Consider the following 10,791-nt stretch of genomic DNA (forward strand, 5'->3'; position numbering starts at 1 on the left):
TAACAATTAAGAAATGGTTCCAGAAGAGAAACCACCATTTTCACAGACTTTAGGGCCAGATATTTGTGTGATACCACTCTATCCCCACTAATACCAGCATGACCCTCTCAGGACATTCAAGCACAGTTTTGCAAGTCTTCAGAAGTTAAGTACTTCTAATTTTATAAAGATAGGAAAAGAACACATGGATAAAAATTCCTTTGGGTACCTTTATAATAAAATTGAGCTCAACTGAACGTCAAATAAAATACAGAGTTATTAGCACATTGAGGTAGTTTACATTTAATGTGGTAAAACATTATCTTACATTGCTTGCTATCTTTCTTACATTTTCAGTGGGTATTTGAAATCACTGGACATAGTGAATAATCATTATTTACTAAAGAATTTTGTAAATTGAATCAGGAAATCTGTAGTCCCATTTTGGCTGTTAATGATGTCCTAAATAGACTTTATTTCATGTATTGTTTTCCATCTAATGAGACATTCCTAATAGAAAAGAATTAAGATGGTTTGATATGACCCACTTGATAGTGTAATTTCCAAAAATTAATTTGTCCAAAAGTGGGAAATTTCAGATACCAAGTGAAAGAATATAGAAGAAAACCAACCACGTCTCATGAAATGTTCTAGAATTCTTTTGTAAAGAATATATAATGGATAATATATATATATATATAATGGATAATTGGTATATTTATCAGTGCTCAAGTATATTTGCTGCTGGACTCAAACAATTAGTTTATTCATTAACTAGTCTTTGTTGAATAATTAGTTCAAACCAGACCATAATTTAGTTATTAGGGATACCATTGTTAGTAAAGTAGACAAAGCCACTCTTTTTGTGCAGTGTATATTCTAGGTAGATAGGTAAATGAATAAACAAACTAACAAATAAATAGAAAGAGTTGAGGAGTGATCAGGACTATAAAGACTAAAGCAAGCTGGGAACAGTGTCCATGGGGAGTGGAGTGACTATGATATGTTAACATTTAAGCAAAGACCTAAGGGAAGTGAGAAATCTTTCTGAGCATTGGCAATAGCAAATACAAAGACCCTGAGGCACGAGGGAGTTTGGATTGTCCAGGAACAGCAGGGAACTCAGTTTGAGCGAAGAGGAGGGATGGAGTAGGAGAATGGCAGGACATAATGTAGCTCATCTGAAACTAACGTGTCCCTGCATGGGGAGCACTAGCCTTCTTATAGCATTTCCAGAAATAAAAATAGATAACATGATCATTACTTAGGGCATTTATCTTACATATTTGAAGAGTTGGTAGTCTTTATGCTTTATTATCAATTGATCCCCCTTTCTTCTCACTTTAAAAAGTTATCATGTGATCATACTTTTTGTACAAATGACTTACTGAAGCCAAAGATATTAACTCCTTTAAGATATTATGTATCTCTGAGGAAATATGCCAAGAGAAAGCATATGTCTTTATTTAAAAGTTTTTCTTTTTCTTTCCATTCGTGTTTTTCTTCATTTTGTATACTTAGGATTTTTTTTTAAATTAGAGAAATAAAAAATATATACACAATGGGTAAATTATTGAACACTACACTGGAAATAATGATGTACTATAAGTTGGCTAATTGAATTTAAATTTAAAAATGTTAGACATTAATTTATATTCTGATCCAGATTAATTTAACTTTTTAAATTAAAAACTAGTGATACCACTGCTACTTCCTTTAACAAATTTCCCAGTCTTGTCTGTATGTGCACAAATGGGATCTTTGCATACACTTGTCTTCATGGGTTTGAGCTCTGTTTTCCATATATACTTCCATTAAATATGGTGCAGAAAATGTGAACATATGAATAAGTCACATAAAATTAATGAGGTTCATCATAAACATCATCATTAAATATTTAAGGCCCTCATGGTTATTCTCATCCAGATATTACTCAACTGGACACCCTATCTTCTTTTTCAATGACAGAATTTTGAAGAGGAAAGTATGTTAGTAATACAAATGCTGTGTGGGCTGTAAACTGTGAGTTAGTGCATGAAGAAGATCTGACAAGAATGAAACTGGGTCACTGTGGATCTTACAACCCTAAAAGATTAAGCTTAGAGATGATTTTGTCTTCTCAACAACCTTCTTGAAAACATTCTTGACTTCTTTGTCTTAGGCTATACACCACAGGATTTAGCATGGGGACGACCATAGTATAGAAAACAGATATGATTTTGTTTGTTTCCATAGAGTACATGAACATGACTGTCCTATAGAAGATGGGCACTGCAGTAAGATGGGAGGCACAAGTGGATATAAATAGCCTTCAGGTATCCCTCCACTAAAGGCATCTTCAGGATGGTGATAAAAATAACAGGTAGGGGCACCTGGGTAGCTCGGTGAATTAAAGCCTCTGCCTTCAGCTCAGGTCATGATCTCAGGGTCCTGGAGTCAAGGCCATCGGGCTCTCTGCTCAGCAGGGAGCCTGCTTCCCTCCTCTCTCTCTCTTCCTGCCTTTCTGCCTACTTGTGATCTCTGTCTGTCATATAAATAAATAAAGACTTTTTAAAGAAAATGAACAGGTAGGATATCAAGATAACCAGAAAAGCAAAAAAGATGTGGAAGATTGTCACAAAGACAAGAATCAACTCACTGACATGTCTGTCAAACAAGAGAGAGCCATGAGTACAGGAATAGCACCAAAAAAGTGATGGATAGGAGGGGTACTTACAGTAGGAAAATGGAATGTGTTTCCTACACCAAAAGAAGCAATCAGAAAACCATAGACATAGCAGCCTATGGCCAAACACATACACCTATTGTCATGGTGATTTTTTAATGCTGTGTAGCAGTCTTAAGCCATTGAGGCTAAAATATAATTTTCCCCATGGGAAAGACTACAACAAGGAACACCTGGACAGCAAATGCAAGGTAGGAGATGACCTTGTCTTCCCTAAGGAGTCCAGCCATGACCTTGGAAGTGACTGTTGAATAACAAAAATCCACCAGAGATAGGTTACTGAGGGAAATGTATATGGGAGTGTGGAGATGAGATTTTAGCAAGATCAATATGATCATCTCCAGTTCCCAACCAGAGTGACAAAGTAAATGAGGGTGAACATTATAAAGAGAGAACTCTGCAATTCTGGGGCAGTGGTTAATCCCAGCAGGATGAAATCAGTCACCTCTGTATTGTTCTTCATGGATGTGAATTTGAGAATCATGAGATGTTCTGTGGCAACAAGAAGTAGGAGAACAGAATGATCAATAAAGAAAAGTTGCATGAGCATTTCTTTATTATTGCTGTAATTTATTTTTGAATATTCTCCATTTTAAGCATGGGAATGACAATACAATTTAGTGATAACTTATCCAAACAAGAATAGACTTTTGTAGAGTAAGGTTCATCACCAATCATCTTCCTAGCTTTTTATTTTTGTATATGAGTAAATTGAGTCACAGCAAATGACAATGAGCTGTCCAAGCTCACATGCCTGGAATGGACGGAACTCCTAAGTCAGATGTTTTGAGTCCTCTAATTATATTCACTTCAGTATGCTCATGTGTGTTTATTTATTCAGTCCTTTTATTATCCCCATTTGATCGATTAGTTATGCCCATATATATAATAGGAAACTTAGCAACAAAGAGATTGAATATTCAAGTTTACATAGTTATGGACAGAGCCATGCCTTAGGTACATTCAGAATGGTTCCCAAACTTAATGGCATCAGTAAATTTTAATTGATTTCAATCTCATTCAATTTACACTTAATCATGGTATGCATTCTACCAAGCCTAATGTTTGATGTCACACAATAAAGCAATCCACAAATATATGCATATATGCACAGTGAGATACATGCAACGTTAGAGAAAAATATAGTCAACAAAAGCTAAATATTGGGCTCTGGGATGTGCCTGTGTATTCACACAGAAGAACTCCCATTTACCACCTGGGAGACATTGGTCCTAAACTAAGTTTCCTGTGCCTTATTTTATTCACCAGTAGGGTGAAGGTGATACAGGAACCTACCTGCATGTTCCCATGAGTGTTCAAAGAAGTAACCATAACAAACAGTTTGCACATGTGGGTATTCAGCACCATCCTGATGAGTTCTGCCTATAATGTCACACGTCGGATGGAACAATGGTGTCTGTTAGTTTAGGAAGGTTGGTGGCAACTGCATGGCTTCAAGGTGTGAGTGAGTTTTGATGTCTGTTAGGTTTGCTCTCTGATTTGCATATTTTCACACACTTCATCCACCCAGATCTCTTGTTTCTTCCAGTATTTTTTCATTCTGTCCTATCTCTCCAGTGTTAATGGTTTTGTCATCCCTTCTGTGTGAGAACCCTTACACAAACCTCTTTTGCATAATTTCTTCCTTTTTATCCACATTTTAGGTTAGGTTGAAAGACTCTTATTTAATCTTAGACACATTCTTACTGTCATTTTTGTCAATAAGTAGCTGGATCATAAATATTGAGGGCTGAGGAGTTGACTCTAGTCTGTAGATTGTTTTTGAGCAAGCACAATGTTTTAAATCTTTTTATTTATATTTGAAGTCTTTGGAGGGATATCCATTTTTTTTTAAGATTTTATTTATTTATTTGACAGAGAGAAATCACAAGTAGACGGAGAGGCAGGCAGAGAGAGAGGAGGAAGCAGGCTCCCCGCTGAGCAGAGAGCCCGATGCGGGACTCGATCCCAGGACCCTGAGATCCTGACCTGAGCTGAAGGCAGCGGCTCAACCCACTGAGCCACCCAGGCGCCCCTCCATTTTTTTTTTAAGGAAGATTTTTTTCATTTATTTTCAGCATAACAGTATCATTATTTTTTCACCACATCCAGTGCTCCATGCAATCCGTGCCCTCTATAATACCCACCACCTGGTACCCCAACTTCCCCCCCCCCCCCCCCCTTCCAACCCCTCCGATTGTTTTTCAGAGTCCATAGTCTCTCATGGTTCACCTCCCCTTCCAATTTACCCCAACCCCCTTCTCTCTAACTCCCCTTGTCCTCCATGCTTTTTGTTATGCTCCACAAATTAGTGAAACCATATGATAATTGACTTTCTCTGCTTGACTTATTTCACTCAGCATTTTCTGATAACTATTATTGTCACTATCTTCCTTCTGGCCCCTATACACATTGCATGTCTGGAATTTACAGTATTTGTTTTGTGAACCCAACACTCAATAATATTATAATCTATTATTTCTTGTTTAACATCTGTTATGTTTTTTTACTAATTTTTTAAATTTATTTTTTCAGTGTTCCAAGATTCATTGATAGCTGGAATGTTCTTATTAGGTCCACATGGATAATCCAATATAATATTGCCATCTCAAAAGCCTTAACATGTACATAATATCATTTTCCTTGCAAGAGAATATAATCACAAACTCCAGGGTTAGTATGTGGGCTTACTGATGAGGATTTTTCTAACTGCCACAATCGAGATGAAAAGAATATATAATTTGTAAATTGTCTAGAGAGTTAGAGATTGTTGAAGCTAAGACACCTTCACAGATCTTTTGGCCAACTTTCTGATTGTGTATAATAATAACATAAGAACAGAAAGAGGTATTAACTTCTCCAAGGTTACATATCTGGAATAATCCATTCCTAGATCTAATCTCCAGGGGATAGTAAGACCCATAACACACTGCTTATGTGCTAGTTTATCTTGTATATAGTCAGAAATCAGAAAAGGCAGAAAAACAAACAGGCAGGCAGGCAGACATCGCAGGCAGAAAGATAGAAGGTAGAGAGCTAATGAATGGAAAGAGGGATGGATGGATGGATGGATGGACGGACAGATACACAGGTAGATAAACAGATATATATGAAAAGATAGAGGAAGAGAGAGTATGCACACACACACACACACACACACACACACACACACAACTCCCATTTAAGGCTAAGGAAATGGAGAATTCAAGAGGTTATATGATTTCCTGACATTGCACATCTAGCATGAGATCAGTTCAGATTCAGACTCATGTCTTACTTATTTCAATGTCTGTAACTTTAGTCACTGCCCTTGTCAGATTTTCCAGATGAGCAAGTAATGAAAGTGTAGGTTGTGGGAAAGTGACAGTGAAAATGGAGTAAGGGTCTTGGTGGCTTCATGAAGATCCTTCTGGAGTCTAAAGAATTATCATTTCACCCTGTTGGTTAGGTGTCCCTTCGAGGGCAAGTCAGAACATAGTAAACAGGAAGAATTTACCATCTTCTCAATGAGAGTATCATCTATCATAGGTGCAGTGTAAGCCCTGACAGCTCTTTTTTCCTTTTTCTTTTTTTTTCTTTCTCTTTTGGTAATGCAAGTGCCTGACTTAGGCTTTGATTATTGAGGCAACTGCTTCAAGGACAGCAATCTCAATAAGAACTTTGCCAGTCACTGGATGAAAAGCTGGACTCAATTTCCTCTCTGGCTCCTTGTTTTAGAGCTTGTGATTGGTTTAGATAATCTATTGTTTGAAATTGGAAGAATAATTATATGCTTCTCTGGGCATGCTTTAAATTTACCCTCTTATGTTTTAAATTCACCAGTAAAGAGTGAACCCAAGTCCCTACTTTGACCTCAATAAAAGAGACTCCAGACCTGCTCTCTCTCACTACCCATGACCCTGCTGTGTGGTCCCAGGTGTGCCACGTGATTTCCAGGACCTGTGAGTCTTGGAAACCTTGTCTCTTTCAGGGTTTCCTGGTGTTTATTGCTGAGCACCTCTTGCAATTAATATAAGAACCACAAGGATCCATCCAGCTATAACATTGGTTGTCAATAGCCAGAGACGAGGGACGCCTGGGTGGCTCAGTTGGTTGGGCAGCTGCCTTCGGCTCAGGTCATGATCCCAGCGTCCTGGGATCGAGTCCCACATTGGGCTCCTTGCTCCACGGGGAGCCTGCTTCTCCCTCTCCCTCTGACTCTGCCTTCCACTCTGTCTGCCTGTGCTCGCTCTCGCTCTCTCTCTGACAAATAAATAAATAAAATCTTTAAAAAAAAAATAGCCAGAGATGAGCACAAAACAATAGGTTTTTGATATCCTCTTAAGAAAAGCAGCATAAAATTTCATAAATAACATACTACTGTCTGCTGACTAAAGTGTTTTTGCATATAAATACTTAAGCCTGTGTTTCAGAAAAAGTATCCAAACAACTAGATACGAGCTTAAAAACTCATAGAAGAGGTTGCTGCCCCAGTGCTTCCACATCAGTTACATTTTTCACCTAAAATATATATCAAACATAGAAGTTTAATTTGTTCTTTTGTTTTTATTTTTTATTTATTTTCAGCACAACAGAATTCATTGTTCATGCACCACACCCAGTGCTCCATGCAATATGTGCTACTTTGTTCTTGAAAAGAAAAAGAAGACAATCCTGAACTGTGAGTCTAAAATCAGAAATTCAGACCTACAAGAATGTATAAATAATTTTGGAGCAAATCTCAGATATTGGTCAAAATGTTCCAAGGTGCCTGAGACATGGAGAGGTGAAGAAAGATCATGAACATGGAGCTAGGAAGCCTAGGTTTAAGTCTTGCAACTACCTTGGATTTTTCTTTGTGTTAGGAGAGTTGTTTATCTTACAGTAAGATCAATTTCCTTGTTTATGGAATAGAAATAATAAAATTAATTCTCCTACGATTTCACAAAATTTTGTCTATGAATAGTGAATAGGGAGGATCTATGGAGACTTTAGTAAGGTAAGTCCTTTCAACACAATTCACTATGTTATTATCTTAGGGTGTTTCCCCCAGGTCTGGTTGCAGAGTCACTGCCAGCGCTCAGTTTGGAGAAAGACTGTTGTGTATACTTAAAAGCATCAACATTCATTTGGATAAATGGTGGCTGAATGTGTCTACTCAGAATCTGGTCCCTTTAAAATATTGTCAGGTAAAGTCATGATATGATTTCAGACCTTAATGAGTGGGAACAAGGAGAAAATCTATAGTTGTGAAATTCCTAGGGGATAGGCCCCTATGAGGGCAATCACTTCTATCCAGGGAAGAAGCAATTAAACTGGATACAAGGGCATAGTTTCTTCTATTGAGTAGCACACAGATGTATTTGTGGTAATTTTTTTCTTCTCTCAGTTTTATTAAGTTGTTATTCAGTACATGACTAGTGGGTTTATTACATTTACATTTTTGTATTATTTATACTTATAATCTAAAAACTTTTTTTCTGTTTGCCATGATTTTATTCATTTCCTTTTTCTCCTTTCCATTCTTTTACTTGTTATAATTAAATTTTAGGCTACTGGAGATTTTAGAGGTTGATAAATAAAATCCTTGTTTTTCCTTTTTATGTTTACAACAAATGGACAATGTGACATATAGGTCACATTGGAGATTAAAATGAAATATGGAGATTAAAATGGCCTTATTAGTCATGACTCAGTTCAAAAATTTGATTCTGATCTGTAGGCAGACAGGCTTCTTTTCTGTCCTAAATTCCTTTTTGTAGCAGCTCTTATTGGTGCTCTGTCCATATCAACTTGGCATTCTTTGTCTATGTACAAGCCAATGCTCATTATGAAAAAAAAAGTCTGCATTTCTTAGGTTAAAATTTTTATTTTTACTTCAAGGGCATGCTCAGCCCATGTGGGGAACATCTAATTTTTCTAGTGCCAATAATCAATAAATGAAAGATAGAAACAGAGTGATAAATATTTGATTTCTGATCTTTCAGATGACATAACTCTGAGGTATGTTGTTTATAGTCTTCCAGTGGTTTCTAGTAGATCAAGCCTTTTTCACAGATATCACCTAATAACTAATGAAACTCTATTGGCATCCATCCCTGACTCACTTTCTCACTACTGTATAAACTACTTGAATTCAAATCACTGACTGTGGATCTGCTTCTGGGGAACCTAAACTCATATGCACCCCAAGATTATAGGTATTCCCTTAGCAATACTACCTCATTGTCTTTACCAAATAAATATAGAAGGAGAGGACAGAAGGTGTCCTTCCTGCAGATTAGCCATTCCAAAAGAGAAAGAGAAAAGAACAAAACATGCTTTATTCCATCTTCCAAATTCCTTAATCAAGATAAATTACATTTCTTCCTTCTGCTGAAACACTTTCACTATTCAACTGCACCTGTAGGTAGTATACTGACTTGTGATTTTTATATATATGCTAATGTCTGATTTTGCCATTAAATTCAAGTGGTAGTTTGTCTAGGTATAAAAATCTGGACTGATACTTTTTCCCTTAGCTTTTTGAAGTAATCAGTCCACTGTCTGCTAACTTCTGCTTCTTTCTGATGAGAAGACTGATAACAAGATTATATAATTTTGTATGTTTGTCTCTCTGGAATCTGAAATGTTTGACCTTGTCCTTGTTTTCCTGCACCATAACAGAATCAATAAAATGAAAAGGGAACCTACAGAATGGGACACAATATTTGCAAACCACATATCTGATAATGAGATCATATCCCAATATATAAAGAACTCTTACTCAGAGAAAAAATAACTATTCCAAAAAAGAAATAGGTAAAGGACCTAAATGACATTTTTCCAAAGAAGATACTGGAATGGTGGGTAGATACATGAAAATGTGGTCAACAAACTAATCATCAGGAAAAGGCAAATAAAAAACACAAGATATCACCTCACACCAGTTAGGATTGGCTATTGTCAAAAAGGAAAGAGAAGACAAATACTGGCGAGGATGTGGATAAAAGGGAACACTTGTGGTAACTGATTTCTGGTAATGTAATTGGTACAGTCACTATGAAAAACATCATGGAGGTTTCTCAAAAAATTAAAAATAAAATTATCACATGATCCAACAATTCCAATTCTGGGTATATATTGAAAGGAAATGGAATATCTAACTATCTTATAGAGATACTTGCATCTCTATGTTCATTGCAGTATTGTTTACAATAGCCAACAAATAAGGATCACTGAAACAACCTAAGTATCCTATGATAAATGAATGAATAAAGAAAATGTAATATATATTTACTCACTAGAATAGTATTTAGCCATAAAGAAGAAAGGAAATCCTGCCATTTGCAATAACCTGCATGAAACCTGAGGACATAATGCTAAGTGAAATGAGTCACATAGACAAAAATAAATCTCATTTATACATGGAATCTAAGAAAAACAAACTCATAGAAACATAACAGATTGGTGGTTCCAGAGGTGGGAACTGGGGGAACTGGCTGAACAGGTGAAGGTGGTCAAAGGCACAAATGCCTACTTATAAGATAAATAAGTATTAGCATGTCATGTACACCATGATAACTACAACTAACAATATTGTGTTGCATATTTGAAAGCTTCTAAGACATTAGAACTTAAAATTTGTCATAACAAGAAAAGAAATTTGTAACTATTTAAGGTGGTGTTTGTTAACAAAAAATTATTGTGGCAATATTTCCAATAATTACATTGTACATCTTAAACTTATATAATGAAATACATCAATTATATCTTAATAACCTGGAAAAAACAAAATTTGAAATAGATCAAGGTAATTAACAACTTTAAAGGAATGAAGGGAAAAACACACATTAAGTCATTATATGACTTAATAATTCAGAAAAACTACTTAACAAAGTCTCCAATGCCTTCATGATAAAAGTGAGAAATCTAGGATCTATAATGAACTCCTCAAACTCAACACACACAAAACAGGCAATCAAAAAAAAAAATGGGCAGAAGATATGGACAGACACTTCTCCAATAAAGACACACAAATGGCTATCAGACACATGAAAAAATGTTCATCATCACTAGCCATCAGGGAGATTCAAATTAAAACCACATTGAGATATCACCTTACACCA

The 10,791-nt window shown here is 36.1% G+C and overlaps 1 pseudogene; it reads right to left on the bottom strand.

Annotated features, from left to right (window-relative positions):
- Nucleotides 1-2,064: 2,064 nt before the first annotated feature.
- On the bottom strand, nucleotides 2,065-3,167 carry LOC132009491 (olfactory receptor 5B17-like; annotated as a pseudogene).
- Nucleotides 3,168-10,791: the final 7,624 nt, after the last annotated feature.

Source organism: Mustela nigripes, chromosome 1 (assembly GCF_022355385.1).
Source record: "Mustela nigripes isolate SB6536 chromosome 1, MUSNIG.SB6536, whole genome shotgun sequence".
Lineage (NCBI taxonomy): Eukaryota > Metazoa > Chordata > Mammalia > Carnivora > Mustelidae > Mustela > Mustela nigripes.